At 46.9% G+C, this 19,643-nt stretch overlaps 1 protein-coding gene across 9 annotated transcripts in view; it reads right to left on the minus strand.

Annotated features, from left to right (window-relative positions):
• The window catches only part of LOC128327345 (apolipoprotein L2-like), a 55,099-nt gene that overhangs the window by 9,360 nt on the left and 26,096 nt on the right, over window positions 1-19,643 (minus strand). The window contains exon 1 of one of the 9 annotated variants that reach the window (XM_053256097.1): window positions 7,902-7,973. The exons of 5 other annotated variants lie outside the window; for them this stretch is intronic. The gene's annotated coding sequence lies outside the window, so the exon portion shown is untranslated. Of the gene's footprint in view, window positions 1-5,483; window positions 5,514-6,022; window positions 6,046-6,407; window positions 6,485-7,901; window positions 7,974-19,643 lie in introns of those variants that run through there. 3 more of the 9 variants (XM_053256100.1, XM_053256099.1, XM_053256098.1) reach the window with 3 other exon arrangements.

The raw sequence follows: 19,643 nt of genomic DNA on the forward strand, positions 1-19,643 counted from the left end.
ATCCTCTATTTCCAACACCTCCTCCACCTGCGCCTGAGCAGTCAAACCAGTCAATACAAACCAGTCAATAACACCTGTCTGACTGTGTAAATAAATAAATAAATAAATATAATAATAATAATAATAATAATAATAATAATAATTATTATTATTATTATTATTGGCTACAGGTAGCTTGCATTTTTTGCAGATGTTCCAGTGTATCATCCTTGCTACCTTGTCATGCCTTTGTTTGTAGTCAGTCTGTGCGATCTTGTGTGGATCCTTCACTTCCAACATATAAACAAAAATAATCAATACACTGCTCTTTAGTTCCCAAAGAACAACCTTTGCTGCCCTTTCATGGCTGTTTCTAGAGACACTTGCTCATAAAGCGGCTCAGAATAGGTAAGCTGAAAGCTATTATGGATAGAACTAGATGCAGCACTCTGCATGGTATGTTATAGCAATTGCCAGCATATGAAACATCCTCGGAGAAGAAGGCTCAAGGGTTAGAAGTCATCCAGGGGACAGCTCTAGACAAAGATGAGCACTGGCAAGACCAAAGACATCCAGGTCAAAATAGGGTCACTTTAGCCCTGTTCACATACAATTTGCATACAGTTTACACAGGTACAGATCTATATGTAGGCACAATTATTCACAGGTTATCTTGACTGCAATACATAGCAATACACTTCCTGTTTCTTATCCTGCATTTCAAGGGGCCTGTGTCCATGTTCCCTTCTAAATGAACACAGGTACAGTCATTCCATAAAAACATGTCCCTGTGTGTACTGACATCTGAAGGCAGGTACAATATAATGTTTAAATAGGGTTTAATGTGACCAAATGAGTCCATGGTGGAAACATGACTCCAGCAAGTCCATGTGCTTTCAGCCTCTGCAGGAGCATGTTTAAGAGAGTAGAATTAGGGAAATATATTATTAAACGGGGACAGGGGACATAGTTAGAACTGCCTAAATGATGACAACACCCCTGAGACTGTGTGAGGATGGAGTTACTTTAAGACAGGCATTCCCAACAGGGGATACTACTAGTACCCCCACCTACCTCTCCACACTGCAGCCATGCTAATTATTCCCCTTCTGAGGATTGCTGGCTTGAAGCTGACATGTCCTCAGCAATGTGCTCACTGCAGAAAGGGAAGAGGAGGGTGAAGACCTCTGCTCCTGATTGGCTGACTACATTGCGGAAGCTCAGCGTACCCCTCCCCTTAGTCTGACTGACAGGCTTCAGAAAATTAGTACTCCCATTGAAATTAATTAATTTAATTGGAGCATTCATCCCATTGAACTAATTAATTTCAATGGGAGTACTCATGAGTAACAGTCTGGATGTAAACCAGTAACTCGAGTAGCCTGTCTCATAACTGTCATACATTTAAATCTGTACATCTCTCTCTCTCTCTTTTTGGGGAACCTGAGTGGACATTTTGCAACAGAAGGGTGTACTTGTTAACAAAGGTTGGGAACCCATAGGAGAAGACTGGAAGGAACAAGCAGATATGCATTCAAAGGACTTGAAACCATTATATCCATATGACCTGGTACCCATTTGTGATGGTACAGCATGAACATAGTAGGCAACACTTCTTGAGGAATGCTCTTGTGCCAGCATTGGATGGTCAATTATACAAAAGGAACAGAAGACATCTTCAGCTCATCACAAGGAGTACTGAGTGTTAGATATGTTTGAATTATTTAGTGAATCTGCAGTTAGGATTCACTCCACAGGAATACGTTGAATCTGCCAAGCTGTTATATCTGCTATCTTAACTTAGTGTTTAGTTAGTTAGTTAGATTTATATGTCGCCCTACTCCCATAGGTCTCAGGGCAGCTTACAAGCAATAACATACACAGCAACACAATTCTATAAAATACATCTTACATAACGTCATAACCCCAACCCCATACAGTACTCATTCCACATGACATAGTAACCATGGATTACAAGATCACTCTGTGACCAGCTATCTCAGCGACCAAACACCCAACAGAACATTTCAGTCTTACATGCCTTAAGGAAAGCCAACAGATCATGGAGAGCTCTGATATTATCCAGGAGATTGTTCCATAGAGCCGGGGCCACCACTGAGAAGGCCCTGGCTCTCACTGATTGCAGTTTAATATCCCTCGGGCCCGGGATCACCAAGGTATTACTTGTGGCCGATCTCAGGACCCGGCGAGGGACATATTGAACAAGGCAGTCCTGGAGGTATGGAGGTCCCATACCGTGTAGGGCTTTAAATGTTAAAGTTAATACCTTAAACCTAACCCGGGACTCAACCAGCAACAAGTGCAGCTGAAAGAGCAAAGGTGTCACATGTGCTCGCCAAGGTGCCTTAGTAAGGACCTTGGCCGCTACATTCTGCACCTGTTGCAATCTCCGAGTTAGGCACAATCGCAACCCCACATAAAGTGAGTTGCAATAACCTAACCTAGAAGTGACCGTCTCATGGAGCACAGTGGCCAAATCCAGAGGGGACAGATAAGGGGCTAGCCGCCATATTTGGTGTAACTGAAAAAAGGCCTTTCGAGCAACCTCCATGATCTGAGCCTCTGTATTCAAAGAGGCATCAAGAATCACACCCAGACTCTTCACTGTAGGCTGAGGTATCAAACAAGCACTATCAAGGGTCGGTAATTGGAAACTCCCCCCTGACCTTTTGGGCCCAGCCACAGAACTCAAGTCTTATCCGGATTAAACCATAGAAGACTTTGCTTCAGACAGTCTACGGCCACCTCCAAGCACCTGGTCAGCTGGGCTATGGTGTCCTCAGCCCTGCTGTCCATCAGCAGAAAAAGCTGGGTGTCATCCGCATATTGATGGCACCCTAGCCCAAAACTCCTCACCAGCTTTGCTAAAGGCCGCATATAAATATTAAACAGCAAGGGCGAGAGAATAGGCCCCTGGGGGATGCCACATGTTAATACATGATGTGAAGACCTCTCATCGCCCATTGCTACTCTATATCCCCAGTCTTGTAGGAAAGAACGCAGCCACAACAAGGCCACGCCTTGAATCCCAGCATCAGCTATGCGGTGGATCAGAATATCATGGTCCACAGTGTTGAACACTGCTGTGAGATCTAACAGCAACCACAGCACCGACCCTCCCCTATCAAGCTGGCGACAGAGATCATCAGCCAGGGCGACAAGGACTGTTTCAAACCCACACCCAGGCCAAAACCCAGATTGAAAGGGATCGAGAATCACTGCATCCTCCAAAAATATCTGAAGTTATACTGCTACTGCTCACTCTATCACCTTACCTTAAAAAGGCAAATTTGATACTGAGCGGTAGTTAGCTGGCTCTGAGACATCCAACAATGGCTTCTTCAAAAGTGGCTTAACCAATGCCTCCTTCAGCTCTCCTGGGAAAATCCTCATCTCCAGGGAAAGATTGAAAATATTCCCAAGCGAGGTCTGCAACCCCTCCAGGGCGGCCTTCACCAGCCAGGAGGGGCAAGGATCTAGGGGACGTATAGTAGGCCTCATAGCTATCAATTTTTTCCCAACATCGGCCTCAGAAAGTTGGTTAAAATTCTCCAAAATTGGCCTGGTAGATGACCATGGAACCTCCAATTCCTCAATTGCATCAGAAGTAAGGGGGAGGTCTTGGTGGAGCAACAAGATTTTATCTGCAAAAAAGCCCTTAAAAACCTCACAGCCAATACCAATTCTCTAACATCATGATCTGTACCAGAAAAATTTGTCAGAGATCAAACTATTTCAAATACTTTAGCCGGCTGTGAGCTTGCGGATGCGATGGCAGCCCCCCCAAACTCTTTTTTCACGTCCCTCACTGCTATCTCATAGGACCTCATAAATTATCTATAAGATGGTCTCATCGCTTCATCCTGGGTTCTCTTCCAGCCCCCTCTAATTGTCTGAGACGCCATTTCATCTCCTTCAACTCCGGGATATACCACAGAGCTGGGTTCCAGGGACATCTCAGAAGATGCCATGGTGTGATCGTATCAATAGAAAGCCGGCTATTCCAGTCGGCGACTAGGGCATCCAACAAATCATCAAGGGGCATCAGATCCCGTAAAGCATGCTGCAATTTCAACGGGTCCATTAATCTCCTCAGGTGAACATAGACCTGCCTTCCCTCTGAATGGGGCAGCGGTGTGACCCTCAACCATGCCTGCAAGGTGTAATGGTCTGACCATGGCACCCTCTGAGTTGAAAATGGACACACCTCTAACCCCATTCCAAAAACCAGTTCCAAGTTGTGACCCAATTGATGGGTAGGACCTGTAACAAATTGTGAAAGTCCCAAGGACATCATAGCTGACACTAACTCCTGTGCCTGAGTAGAGACCGGGTCATCATCGACGTGAACATTGAAATCACCAAGAACTAAAAGCCTCAGGTACTTCAGAGCCCATCCCGCTACCACCTCCATCAGACCGTGCAAAGCCTCTGGCGGTGCATTAGGTGGTCGATACACCAATCAGACAGCTAGACTCTCAGCAACGTCCCACTTTAAACCCACACAGTCAACTCCTGGGATCTCGGGGGCGGGGAATTCACTATAAGAATAATCTTCTCGGATAAGGGCAGCAACCCCACCCCCCCAACCCCTGACCATGACTGATGAAGAACTTAAACCCAGGTGGGGTTAATTCAATAAAGGCAACTGTTTCACCTTCTCTCACCCAGGTCAGTTACAAATGCCAGATCTGCCTCCACATAGTATGTTTGCAAGGTGTTGATCTTATTAATAATGGATCTGGCATTACATGACATCAGTGTCAGGTGTATCCACTCCGTTCTCCCATTCTCCCTCAAAACAGAGCGAAGGTTAGAGAAGTTCCAAGCCTGTGAATATCTAAGGGCCCTACTCCCTGATATCCTCCGCCTATTGCCATATCTTCCTTTCCCTACCATTGTCCAAATCCTCCACCTCCCTTCATTAACCTCTAATCCTCTTCTCTCCATCTCTTGCCCCCTTCCTATTCACCAATATAAAAGCCTAATCCCCTCCCGGGACCCAGCACCACCAACACTCCCCAACAGTACAACAACCACAACTAGGCAACAGGCAGCAACCTCTAGGTAATACACAAGAAGAGCTAATAAGTAAGTAACAGGCAGCAACAAATGGCAATAGCAACAGAAGAACACAGCAGGCAGGCACTGCTCCACCATGTGCCACACTGCTGATAACGATCTTCTCCTCTAGTAGAAGTCACAGTCACGGTCCAAGCAGCAATGATCTCCAATATAACTCAAAAGAAATGGGGAGATGACCAGAAAGGAGCTATCCAATCACTTCGACAAAGGCCCCAATTCTGTCCGATGTTCCCGGACGGCGATCAACAGCTGCCACCAAACCACGATGGTAATCTTATAGGTAGCAGGTGGTGTTGAGAACGATAATCCTCTAGGTAGCAGGTGATACTAGAATGGCGGGCAATCGCAGCAGCAGCAGGGAGGACAAAACGCCAGCAGTCAAAAACGTCAGCTCTCACCTTGATGCTAGACTGCTGGCTAAATATCCCCATGCTCTGCCAAGAGATAGTCACAGCCCAGCCATTAGTCGTCTCTTACAGCCCAGGAGAAACAATAGCCAGGAAACTGCTCGTTCATATCCTCTGAGTCTAATTCTGCCAACACTCTTGGTAATCACCGCAGAACGGCAGCCAGTCCATAGTTAGCACTTGCTTGCGTGGCAATTAGTGGTAAAAGTGAGATATAAACAAAACTTATTGAAGTCTCGAAGTCATGGTCTCCTCATATTCAGCGGCTATGCAACATGTACAACAGCTGCCGAGTCTCCTTTGTTATGCCAAAAAAGCTGGTCTTATCCTATCTTTGAGTTGGCTCATTGCCCATAGAGCTCATCCACAGTTACAATCTCATTTACAGTACTTAACTAAAATAACAAAACTAAGCAATAAAAACAAAACAAAAACAAAACAACAAAATAAACTCCTATCACTCCACACAACAGAACAAATAAACCAGCAAACAATAAAACAATAAAACAATTTTTTTTAAACCCACTAACTCTGGTCTTCCACACCGCCTCTTGAGTGCTCTCTCATTGAGGGAAATAGTTGTAAACGCCTCAGGTTTCAGCAACAAGTTGAAAAGAACAGAGGCAGCAGAGACGGGAAAGAAGTTGTTATAAACGTTGTAAAAAATCGCTCCATTCAGCATTGGTAGTTAAAAATAGACTAAATACAAATTAAAAAGGCAAGGAGCAACCCACACAGCATCTTCTGCTCAGCGTGCCAAACCGGAAATGTGCTTGTTGCTCAATGAAAATGCTTTGCTAAGAGTTCTATGTCGGCCTGCAGTTATTCTACATAAATTCTATACAAGGAGGTCGTTCATATGACTGTCTGCTGGGCTGACGAGGGCAGGGGAGGAGGAGTCAGGAGAGCACTTACCTTCCCCCACAGATGATCCAGAGGCGCTCATAGCTGCGTGGCTCACATGGCCACATGACTGGTGCTGCTGTGAGCCACACGGTGTTCTGGAGGCCGGGAAAAGGTGGCATGACCTCCAAATATCCCACAATGCACCCCATGATGAGTGTGGTGCATTGGGGGATTCCTCTGTGAATCAGGCACTCTAAGCACCCAGATTTGTTCACATGACCAGTGACCTGGGTAAAAGGACACGCTTGTGCAAATTCCTGGGCTCCCCAGCAGGGCAATGCCAGGATCAACCTTGATAGGGCTGCCAAGGCCTGGGTAGGGCTGCTTGTGTGAGAAGTCCTAAGAAGGTCAACTGTACTACACAGAGCACTGCAGAGACTGTTTGTTGAAAAGAGAAAGAAGCCATTTGTATTGGGGAAATGTTGGGGCTTCCCCTCCCCTTATCTTTTTTCTCCTCACAAATGTAATGTATGCTTCCAATTCCCCTTTAATTTCCCTTGTTTTCTTATTGTTATGTATGGAGAGGTATGTAAACAAACCCCACTGGCGTTTGGGTAGTTTTGCTCACTCACTCTAGCTCCGGTGTGAGGGAGTAAAAATATGTTCTCTGCTTCCTCTTTCCACACCATTCAAAATTGTATAAGCCCCTATCACGTTCCTCACCAGCATTAGCTATTTTTTATTCTAAACTAAAAAGCCACAACTTCTTTAGCCTTCCCAGATAAGGAAGATACTACAACTTCTAGATTGCTTTGGTTGGCCTTTTCTGAACCATTTTCAATCTTACAACATTAAGGCAAAACTCACCTCGGGAAGGGCTATAGCATAGTGGTATTGCACACTTTGCATGCAGAAGGCCACCGATTCAATCCCTGGTGTCTCCAGATAGGGAGAGGAAAGACCCATCTGACATGCTAGACAGCTTCTGCTAGTCGCTATAAACAATCCTGAATTAGATGGACCAATGGACTAACTTAGTACAAAGTAGGGTTTTTGTTTTTTGTTTGTTTGCTATATGCAGGTGGCCCTCATTATCAACGTGGGTTCCATTCTGGCCTACAACCACAGATAACGAAACCTTGAGTCAATGGGAATTGGGGGGTTAGTTTCCTTGAGGTCAAAAAGTGTTAAAAAAGCAAGGAAGAGGCAGAAATAAGTGAAATAAAGTACTGTACCTGGTCCCCAAGTCTCCAGCTGTCCCACCCCACCCTCAATTCCTCTGATTTTCCACACACAAAATACAGGGTGTTGTGTGTTTTTTAAGAGCCACAAAATGGCTCCATCTTGCAAAATGGTGGATGGAAATGATATCGGAAGTCATTTCCAGCCACCCAGGAACTGCAGATAAGTGAATTTTGCCTATTTTCTGAACTGCAGATAACTAGGTTGGGTCTCCATTGCCCAACCACAGATATGTGAAACTTCGGGTGCGAGGACTGCAGATGAGGTCCACCTGTATTAGGCTGGTAAGGTTAAAAGACCAATAAATTCCCTTAGGCTTACCTTTCAGACTTCCATTCTATTTTGTTCAAACTTGTGTTTCTGTTTTCCACTCAGCTGCTGAAAGTTGCTTGGGAGTAGGCAGAGATATTTTCCTGGTTAATTATTAAATTTCCTGGTTTAATTATTGTTAAACAGGGGAAAAAAATCTGCCTGCTCCTAAACAACTTTCAGGAACATCAAAATTATGAATGTTGACCTTGTTTATGTTAATTATTTTAAGCTAGATTTTGCTTTAGTTTTTGTAAAACAAGTGCAATAAAAACAAAATAACATCAAATTGAGAGGTTACATTTACAAAGCTGTCATCAGTAAATTAAAAATCACATTAAGATCTTTTCTGCTTAAGCACAGGTATAAAAACAATAATAGGACTATGAATCAAAAATATCCTGCACTTGCCTGGAGAGCTGCAAGAGGCAGAGGTCGAGGGGGAGGCGTGCCCTGCTAGGCTCGGCGTCTGCTGACTGAGTGGGGGCCATCACGCTTGCCTTCCCTCCTGCCCAGCAGTCTCGCAGGAGGAGTGGGACCCTTGCTCTGCCTCCTCCTCTGCCCCCCTCCTCTGCTTCTGAACTTGCTGGGCCCAAGGGCAAGAAAAGTGGAGGAGCAGCCCACCAAGGGAAGCCTGTCCCACCTGTAGCTGCTGCTGGCGAGTCGGGCACGCACGTCTCAACGTATCGATGGAGGAGTGTTCCAGGCTAGCTAGGGAGCCCTGGACTTTGCTAGTTGCCCCTCCCCCTTCCATCTGATGTCAGACGCAGGGGGCATGGTTTGGGGTGTGCATGCTTGATGGAAAAAATGGAGGCCCTGGCTGGATTTTGTCTCTTGGCTGCCGGGAAGCTTGCTATGCCACTGCACAGCTTGTATGTTTTGTCAATGGAAGTGAAAGCTGGAGAGTTTTCATCCATGTTAGTCTGGTTGTAGGCCCATCCAGGCTTGTTTGTGTTTTTCACTTTAAAGTTGGGGGCATGGGCACTGAAGAATACTACCATTAGGCCAGAAAGAAATAAGTTATGACCATCCACTGTAATGTCCTTAGGATAATGCAAATTGATTGATTCATTTAACATATTTGTATACCACCCAAAACGCAAGTCTCTGTGCAATAAAAACAACAATAAACACAACAAATAAAAAAGTTAAAACATTGCAATATTTTAAAATTTAAAAGGTTAAAACTCTTAAAAATTCAAACAGTTAAAACAGTATCTAATTAAAAGCCTGGGTGAACAAATGTGTTTTGACTGCCTTTCTAAAAGTTGTAAGAGATGGGGAGTCTCTTATTTCAGCAGTAAGCATGTTCCAAAGCCTTGGGGCAGCAATGGAGAAGGCCCGTCCCTGCGTAGCCACCAGACAAGCTGGTGGCAACTGCAGATGAACCTCTCCAGATCATCTCAATGGGCTGTGTGGTTCATAGCGAAGAAGACATTTTCTTAAATACCCAGGGCCCAAGCTGTTTAGGTCTGTATTGGTTATAATCAAGACCTTGTATTTTGCCCGGAAACGTATCAGCAACCAGTGTAGAACCTTTAAGATAGGAGTGATACGGTCTCTTCGAGATGACCCAGAGACCAACCTGGCTGCCATATTCTGGACCAACTGCAGTTTCCAGACTACATACAAAGGCAGCCCAACATAGAGCACATTGAAGTAGTCAAGCCTGGACAAGAAGAAGTAAGTTTACATGAAATTATACTTGGAAGGCTGTCATTTGTTGGGTGCAATGCAAAGGTTCTCAGATTAGAGTCCCCAGATGTTTTTGGACTACAACTTCTACCATTCCCAGCTACATGGCCATTGCACTTACTCCCGACATGCACACAAGTGAGGGACCAGGGATAAATTAGGGATTCTATTGGTGTACTAAGCATCCCATTGCCCAATGGAGTTCCTAACTGAGCTGACAGAGCTGGTCATGGAGTTGGTGTTGGAGTCGCCCAGACGTTTGGTGTTGGGTGACTTCAATATTCACTTCAGGTCTGGCTTGTCTGGTGTAGCTCAGGAGTTCATAGCAACCATGACAAGTATGGGCCTGCTCAATTGGTTGCGGAGCCAACACACACTGTTGGTAACACTCTCGATTTGGTCTTTTCTCGATTTGGTAACACTCTTGATTTACTCAGATCAGGGTGGTGTTCTGTGGGTGGAGACTCCTAGAGTGTCTCCATTGTCATGGACAGACCACCATCTGGTTACGGTTGGTCTCCTGGCCACAATCCACCCCTTCAAGGATGCAGGACTTATTAGGCTGCTCCACCCAAGAAGGCTATTGGGATTCCAAGAGGCCTTGGAGAGTTTTAGTGTTGGTTCTGCTGGTGATGCTGTTGATGCCCTGGTGGAGACCTGGAACAGGGAGCTTGCCAGGGCAGTAGACACTATTGCCCCTAAGCGTCTTCTCTGTTCTGCTTCAAAATTGGCCCCATGGTATGCAGAACAGCTATGGGAGCTGAAGCAGCAAGGGAGAAGAAAGTGGAGGAAGTCACAGCTTGAATCCGCTAAGACATCACGTAAAGTCCATCTGCAGGTTTATTCTGTGGGCAGAATTCTATTCTGCACGTATTGCATCTGCATGTTCATGTCCAGTAGAGTTGTTTAGAGTTGTGAGAGGACTGACTCAAGTTCCCTCCTCTCTGAACTTAGATTTGGATTCTTTATCATCCTGCTGTGATGCTTTTAACAACTTGTTTTGCGGATGCGTTAATGATGCATTTTTGTCCAACAATGGTGTAAATGTCCAACAATGGTGTAAATGGCTTCCTTCTCCCAGGAAGCCTGCTGGAGAAGAGGAGAAGAGGATTCCATCTCCCCCAGGGTGAGAGACTGGGGTGTTTGCCTCTTCTCTTCTGCCCTCCTGGGTTGCCATCTGCTTCTCCCAGGACTGCTTGTGGAGAGGCTTTGCAGGACTGGGGTTGTAAGGGTGAGTGGGCAGTTTTTTTTCCTGGTTCCACCTGCTGAGCTTACTGCTCAGCCTATATAGGAAGACTGCCAGTAGCCAAAGCCCCCAGAAGCCTGCTGGAGAAGAGGAGAAGAGGATTCCATCTCCCCCAGGGTGAGAGACTGGGGTGTTTGCCTCTTCTCTTCTGCCCTCCTGGGTTGCCATCTGCTTCTCCCAGGACTGCTTGTGGAGAGGCTTTGCAGGACTGGGGTTGTAAGGGTGAGTGGGCAGTTTTTTTTCCTGGTTCCACCTGCTGAGCTTACTGCTCAGCCTATATAGGAAGACTGCCAGTAGCCAAAGCCCCCAGAAGCCTGCTGGAGAAGAGGAGAAGAGGATTCCATCTCCCCCAGGGTGAGAGACTGGGGTGTTTGCCTCTTCTCTTCTGCCCTCCTGGGTTGCCATCTGCTTCTCCCAGGACTGCTTGTGGAGAGGCTTTGCAGGACTGGGGTTGTAAGGGTGAGTGGGCAGTTTTTTTTCCTGGTTCCACCTGCTGAGCTTACTGCTCAGCCTATATAGGAAGACTGCCAGTAGCCAAAGCCCCCAGAAGCCTGCTGGAGAAGAGGAGAAGAGGATTCCATCTCCCCCAGGGTGAGAGACTGGGGTGTTTGCCTCTTCTCTTCTGCCCTCCTGGGTTGCCATCTGCTTCTCCCAGGACTGCTTGTGGAGAGGCTTTGCAGGACTGGGGTTGTAAGGGTGAGTGGGCAGTTTTTTTTCCTGGTTCCACCTGCTGAGCTTACTGCTCAGCCTATATAGGAAGACTGCCAGTAGCCAAAGCCCCCAGAAGCCTGCTGGAGAAGAAGAGAAGAGGATTCCATCTCCCCCAGGGTGAGAGACTGGGGTGTTTGCCTCTTCTCTTCTGCCCTCCTGGGTTGCCATCTGCTTCTCCCAGGACTGCTTGTGGAGAGGCTTTGCAGGACTGGGGTTGTAAGGGTGAGTGGGCAGTTTTTTTCCCTGGTTCCACCTGCTGAGCTTACTGCTCAGCCTATATAGGAAGACTGCCAGTGGCGGCGGGCCCGCCACCGGCGGGGTCGCCACCGAAGGGGCGACACCAAAGGGGGTTGCCCCTTTGGGGGAGCCACTTCGGGTGAGAAACGAGGGCGAGGGCTGGACACTTTGTCCAACCATTTGTATAGAGGGAGGCTTCTGTTCAATCAGTTTTAGGTTGTGCTGAGGTTGGGCTGAAGTTGTAATGTGTGTGGGTTTGTCTGGAGATGGGGAGCCAGGGAATGCCTTCGTTGAAGGTGGGGCTGCTATTCCTGTGGTGGTGGGGAATAGAAGAAGTAACGCTGGCAGGTCTGCAGGCTGTTCCGGGGGAAGGGTGGTCAGAAATCTAATAGCTGTCCCCTTTTCCGGCTGTCCTGCCAGCTCTTTGACCTCGGGGAGCACTGCCAACATCCCACATAACCTTACCTTGCTTCTCTGCAATGCCAGGTCGGTCCAAAATAAATCAGAACTCATCCATGATTTGATCATGGATGAAAGGGCCGACCTGATGTGTATTACTGAGACTTGGTTGGGGGAGGCTAGTGGTCCAGTTTGGTCCCAGCTTCTCCCGCCAGGATATTCTGTAGAGGAGCAGGTGAGGGGACGTGGGCGGGGAGGTGGAGTGGCTGTGGTCTATAAGGATAACATCTCCCTTACCAGGGTCCCTGTTAGGGTATCGGACCATATCGAATGTGTGTACTTGAGTTTGGGGACCAGGGATAGATTGGGACTTCTGTTGGTGTACCGATCGCCCCGCTGCCCAATGGAATCCCTTACTGAGCTCACGGACTTGGTCGCGGAACTTGCGTTGGAGTCTCCCAGACTTTTGGTGCTGGGGGACTTCAATGTTCATTTTGGGACCAATTTGTCTGGGGCAGCTCAGGAGTTCATAGCGGCCATGACGACTATGGGCCTATCCCAAGCGGTCTCTGGATCGACGCATATTGCAGGTCACACGCTTGATTTGGTCTTTTATTCTGATCAGGGTGGTGCTCCGTGGGTGGGGACTCCTTCGATCTCACCGTTGTCATGGACGGACCACCATCTGGTTAAGGTTGGACTTACAACCACTTCCCACCTCCGCAGGGGCGAGGGGCCTATTAGAATGGTCCGCCCGAAGAGGTTACTGGATCCGGTAGGATTCCAAGGATCCTTGGAGGGATTTAATGTTGGCTCTGCAGGTGATCCTGTTGATGCCCTGGTTGAAAACTGGAACAACTTGCTTACCAGGGCAGTAGACACGATTGCTCCTAAGCGTCCCCTCCGACCTGCTTCAAAATTGGCCCCTTGGTATACGGAAGATCTACGGGGGCTGAAGCGGCAAGGTAGGCGACTAGAGCGCAAGTGGAGAAAAACTCGACTCGAATCCGACAGATTACGACATAGAGCACATTTAAAGATCTATGCTCAGGCGATACGTGCGGCAAAGAAGTGGTTCTTTTCTGCCCGTATTGCCTCTGCGAGTTCACGTCCAGCGGAGTTGTTCAGGGTTGTCAGGGGACTAGTATCTGCTCCCTCTCCCTTGAACCAGAATTTGGAAGCATCAGTTACCCGCTGTGGTGTGTTTAATGAATTTTTCGCAGACAAAATCTCTCGGATTCGGGCCGACCTAGATGGAGACTCCACAATTAATCTGATGTCTGAACTGGAGGTGTCCGACAACCCCTCTTATACGATTCGGCTGGATCAATTTCAGTTTGTGACTCCTGAGGATGTGGACAAGCTGCTTGGAGCGGTGAGGCCTACCACTTGTCCTCTTGACCCTTGTCCAACATGGCTTGTTCTATCTAGCAGGGAGGCTGTTGTAGGCGGCCTGGTAGAAATCATAAATGCTTCTCTGAGGGAGGGCAGGATGCCTCCTTGTCTTAAGGAGGCAATTATTAGACCTCTTCTAAAGAAGCCTGCGTTAGATCCCTCAGAGTTGAGCAATTATAGGCCGGTTTCCAATCTCCCATGGTTGGGCAAGGTAATTGAGAGGGTGGTGGCCTCTCAGCTCCAGGCAGTCTTGGAGGAAACTGATTATCTAGACCCATTTCAAACTGGTTTTCGGGCGGGCTATGGGGTGGAGACTGCCTTGGTCGGCCTGATGGATGATCTCCAATTGGCAATGGACAGAGGAAGTGTGACTCTGTTGGTCCTCTTGGATCTCTCGGCGGCTTTCGATACTATCGACCATAGTATCCTTCTGGAACGTCTGAGGGGGTTGGGGGTGGGAGGCATTGTTTTTCAGTGGTTCTGCTCCTACCTCTCGGACAGATTCCAGATGCTGTCGATTGGAGATTGTTGCTCTTCAAAATCTGAGCTTAGGTATGGTGTTCCTCAAGGCTCCATACTCTCTCCAATGCTTTTTAACATCTACATGAAACCGCTGGGAGAGATCATCAGGGGATTTGGAGCTGGGTGTTACCAGTATGCTGATGACACCCAGATCTACTTCTCCATGTCAGCTTCTTCAGGAGTTGGCATATCCTCCCTAAATGCCTGCCTGGAAGCAGTAATGGGCTGGATGAGGGAGAATAAACTGAAGCTGAATCCAGATAAGACGGAGGTACTTATTGTGCGGGGTCAGAACTCTAGAGACGATTTTGATCTGCCTGTTCTAGACGGGGTCACACTTCCCCAAAAGGAACAGGTTCGCAGTCTGGGAGTACTTCTGGATCAACGTCTCTCCTTGGTTTCTCAGGCTGAGGCGGTGGCCAGGAGTGCCTTCTATCAGCTTCGGCTGATACGCCAGCTGCGCCCGTTTCTCGAGATCAGTGACCTCAAAACAGTGGTACATTTGTTGGTAACCTCCAGACTGGACTTCTGTAATGCGCTCTACGTGGGGCTGCCTTTGTATGTAGTCCGGAAACTTCAGTTGGTCCAGAATGCGGCAGCCAGGTTGGTCTCTGGGTCATCTCGGAGAGACCACATTACTCCTTTGTTGATGGAGTTACACTGGCTGCCAGTAGGTTTCCGGGCAAAATACAAAGTGCTAGTTATTACTTATAAAGCCCTAAACGGCTTAGGCCCCGGGTATCTAAGAGAGCGTCTTCTTCGCTATGAGCCCCACCGGCCACTGAGGTCACTTGAGGAGGTCCGTCTCCAGTTGCCACCAACTCGTTTGGTGGCTACACAGAGACGGGCCTTTTCAGCTGCTGCCCCGAGATTGTGGAATGCACTCCCTGCTGAGATACGATCCTCCCCATCTCTTGCAATTTTCAGAAAACACCTGAAAACACATCTCTTCAGCCAGGCTTTCTCAGCTTTTTAAAAATTTGTTTTTAAATTATTTAATTGTTTAATTGTAGTTTTATGATGTTTTTAATTGTTAATTATTGTTATGTTTTATAATTTTTATTTTAATTATTAACTGATTTTAAGGTGTTTTAATGTAAACCGCCCTGAGCCTTTTGGAAGGGCGGTATAAAAGTTTTAATAATAATAATAATAATAAATGTGCTGCAGGAAAGTAGCTTTAGCCTTGCCCCACATTTTATCCATTGCAGCGTGTGGCAGTATGGACAGTTCTTTGCCCCTCCCCACCCGTGCTTGCTTTCTCCAGCCCCTTGCCACGGGGAGAGAGACAGGCAGGGAGAAATTTCAGCTTCTCCCTCTTTTTCTCCCCACAGATCCCAAACCACACAACTCTCCCCTCCTCCGCTTGCTTCCAGTATAACTTGAGCTTGTCAACACAGAAGGGGAGGGGAGAGCAGCTGAGCAGATTTCTGAATTCAACCCTTTCTTGTGCACTTTTTACTGAAGAGGAAGCCCACTGAACTAAATCATTTACTTCTGCACAACCCCTCTTACTGTACTTACTACAAGGCAAAGGGCAGGGAGAGAGAACAGTCGCTTACTTAAAAGGAAGCCCATTGAAACATGATTTACTTCTGTGCAATCCCACAGCCCTCACTGAAGGAGCACTCCTCTCCTCTCTGCCTCTTCCCCCCATTTATTTATATATTTGTTTGTTTATTTCTCTGGAGGCATGTCACCGCCATCCTCCATCCTCAGGAGAAGGCCCGGAAGGAGGGAAGCAGCGATGGCGACGGCAGAGAGGAGAAAGGCACCTCACCACCCCCGCAAGGCTCCCCGGCCCTAGTGAAGCTCTGCTGCTGCTGCTGCTGCTACGGCTGTCCCCAGTAGCCCTGGTGGGGGAGCTGAGGGGCCGCCGGCCACTGCTGCCAGCATGGAACAGAGAACCCACCCCGGTGTGCCAGTATCTCTCTTCCCCCCTTCAGGCTCACCACAGGATTCCCTTTTGCTCCCCCATTTACTTAAAAAAATAAAACAAAACACTTGTGCAAGGATGCAATGATAAAAGGTCTTGTTTTGGAATGGTGCTTCCCCCTGCTGGCGGATTAATGCAAGGCATCCGAGAAATTCATTTATCTCCATCTCTATCTCGATCATCTTTATCTCTCTGTCTGTAAAAGGTCCTCATGTCACACACATTCCATGACTCCATTGGCCCAAATGGAGCAGGAGGAGGGGCAGATAAATGCGTTTCAATAAGAATATGGACACTCCTGCCTGGAAAATACGTTGCAATGGATGAAAAATATGAATGGCCATCAGCTTACAACGAAGCATTAAACAACCCTTTATTCTCATTTTGAAACTGTTGCACTATTCCATCACAGTTTGCAATGCATTAACCGTTGCAAATCTCATAGTCTGGAAAACACCCTGAGGATGTGGACAAGCTCCTTAGAGCTGTTTGGCCTACCACTTGTCATTTGGATCCATGCCCAAAATGGTTTATAATTCTAGCAGGGAGGCTGTTAGAAATGGCCTATACATCATAAATGCCTCACTGAGGGAGGGCAGGATGCCTCCATGTTTGAAGGAGGCAATAGTGAGACCTCTACTTAAGAAGCCTTCCCTAGAGCCCTCAGTGATGGATAATTATAGACCAGCCCCCAACCTTCCTTGGGTGGGCAAGATAATTGAGTGGGTGGTGACTGACCACCACCTGGTAATTTTGGAAGATACTGATTATCTAGATCCATTTCAAACTGGCTTTAGTGTGAGCTATGGCTATGCTAGTCTTTGACCATAATAAACTTTATTGATTGAGTGGGCTATGGGGTGGAGACAGCCTTGGTCAGCCTGATGGATGATCTCTACCAAGAACTGGACAGAGGAAGTGTGACTCTGTTGGTTCTTTTGGACCTCTCTGTAGGGCTGTGCGAACGTGTTCAATGTTGAACCAGTTCGGTTCAACCATTTGGGGTTGAACCGAACCATCCCCTGGTCCGACCCTGGACTGAACACCCACCCACCCCGACTGTTCAGGGGGGTTGTGGAATTTTTAAAAAAAACCATGCAGGAGCCAATTGCACAGATGTGGCGGCCTCCAAAATGGCCACCGAGCCAGAGGGGGAAGGCCCGAATGGGCCGAACAGCCATCCAGATGGTCGGTATGGACATCAAGGGAGGCTGGCAGGGGGAGGGGGAGGTTATGCAGACCCCCCTCCCCCACGCTGCCTCCAACTGCTCCAACAACGGAGGGGGTCAGTCAATTATTGTTATTGTTATTGTTAAAATGTTCGGGAACACACACACCCGACCGAATCAGGGGGTGGGGTTCGAGGGGGTGCCAGAATGAACTGGCCCAGTCTGGGTCTGGTTCAGACTCGAACTGAACTGGACCAGCTGGTTCTGTGCACACCCCCGCCTCTTTGTAGCTTTCGATACTATCGAACATGGTATCCTTCTGGATCGTTTGAGGGATTTGGAAATAGTGGTACTGCTTTGCAGTGGTTCCATTCCTATCTCTCTGGTAAATTCCAGATGGCGTTACTCTGAGATAGTTGCTCCCTGAGCTATTGTATGGTGTCTCTCAGGGCTCTATCCCATCTCCAATGCTTTTTAATATCTACATGAAACCACTGGATGAGATCATCAGGAGATTTGGAGCAGGGTGTTATCAATATGCTGATGACACTCAAATCTATTTATCCATGACATCATCATCATCAGGAAATGGCATAACCTCCCCTAAATGTCTGCCTACAGGCAGTAATAGACTGGATGAGGGCTAATAAATTGAAACTGAATCCAAACAAGATGGAGGTACTCATGGTGGGGGGTGGTGTCATACTTTGAGGGACGTGATAGATCTTCCTGTTCTGGATGGGGTTGCACTCCCCCAGAAGGAACAGGTATGTAGCTTGGGAGTGCTTCTTGACCCAGGCCTCACTCTGGTTTCTCAGCTTGAGTCTATGTCCAAAAGCGCTTTCTATCAACTTTTCTATCAGCTTCTACAGTATCAACATATCAGCTTGGGTTGATATGACAGCTGGGACCATTCCTTGAAGACAATGATCTTGGAAAAATGAACTGGTAACCTCTAGGTTTGACTACTGCAATGAGCACTATGTGGGGTTGCCATTGTATATAGTTCGGAAACTTTAGTTGGTCCAAATTGTGGCAGCTAGATTGGTCTCCGGAGTTTCTCGGAGAGACCATATTATGCTGGTCTTAAAATAACTGCATTGGCTGCCAACAGATTTCCAGCGGGGTGGGATACAGAGTGGTGGTAATTACCTTTAAAGCCCTCAATGGCTTAGGACCGAGTTACCTGGGAGAGTGCCTTCTTCTGCATGATCCCCATCACACATTAAGGTAATCAAGATAGGTCTGTCTCCAGATGCCGCCAGCTCATTGGGCAGAGACTCCTGAGTGGGCTTTCTCTGTAGTTGTTCCTAGGCTGTGGAATGTGCTCCCTATAGACATTCATGGTTCAACATCTTTACCAGCCTTTAAAAGAGCCCTTAAGATACATTTTTTAAAAGCCTGGTTTTTAGTAATTGTTTTAAGTTGTTTGTTTAAATGGTTAAATTGTTTTAAACCGTTTTAATAGCTGTTTTGTTTTTTGTTCTGTGTATTTGTGTGAACCGCCTAGAGCCTTTGGAGTCAGGTGGTATATTAATTAAATGGATGAATAAATAAAATAAATAAATATTCCTGTTTCAACTCCACTGTCTTGTCCTTGCATACCACAACTCTCTCCTCTGGATTCTACAAATTGCTTGGGGGCAATTGATGTTAACACGAATAGCAATTTACATCTTGTTAATCAGATACTAATTAGCCACTTACTGCCTTTCCTCAATGCCTTTCTATAAATCTTGATGTTCCCCCTACACTTTTGGTCCTCATAGCTTGTAGAGGTGAGTACCGAATGACTGCCTCTGCTGCTATATATCTGCCTTATCTTAGCTGTGCATCACATGCTCCATCACTTTTCATCACATCACAGGCTGCAGCTCTGGAAATTTGTCTTGCATACTTTGCCAGTGTCATAAATGATCTCAGAGAGATGTTGTGATGCCCATGAATGAATCTCTGCTTACTGCACTTCTCAGCTAGAGCCACCAGATGCCAGTAGATCATGTACAACAGATTCAAGATATGGACTTAGAGGCAATAAGGTAATGCTGTGTGGATATGCAGCTTCAAAACTGTAGTTTTAGGGTGCATTTGGGTGGTATGCAGTGGTACTTTCACATTCTATGAAAGTCAATCTGGATCATGCCACATCTGGAACACAAATCGAAAGCAAACGTAGGTACTTTATCACACTATTTATTCATCACTTTGGCTTGTGTTTACTTTGTATGAGTCACAAAATTCTTTCAAGAAGCCTATATTGGACCAAAGTACATGTGTACTTTATTGATATTATAACCTCTGCTAACACAGTAAAGAGGCACCTTTTAAGTATTGGTTCCCTTAGGGAGAGAATGAATGCCCCTTTTCAGCCCAGCATATGGTCTCTCCAGTGGCTGTTGCTGGTGTGTGTGTGTGTGTGTGTGATTATTGTGAGCTCTGCTGGG

Source organism: Hemicordylus capensis, chromosome 5 (genome assembly GCF_027244095.1).
Source record: "Hemicordylus capensis ecotype Gifberg chromosome 5, rHemCap1.1.pri, whole genome shotgun sequence".
NCBI classification, from domain to species: Eukaryota; Metazoa; Chordata; class Lepidosauria; order Squamata; family Cordylidae; genus Hemicordylus; species Hemicordylus capensis.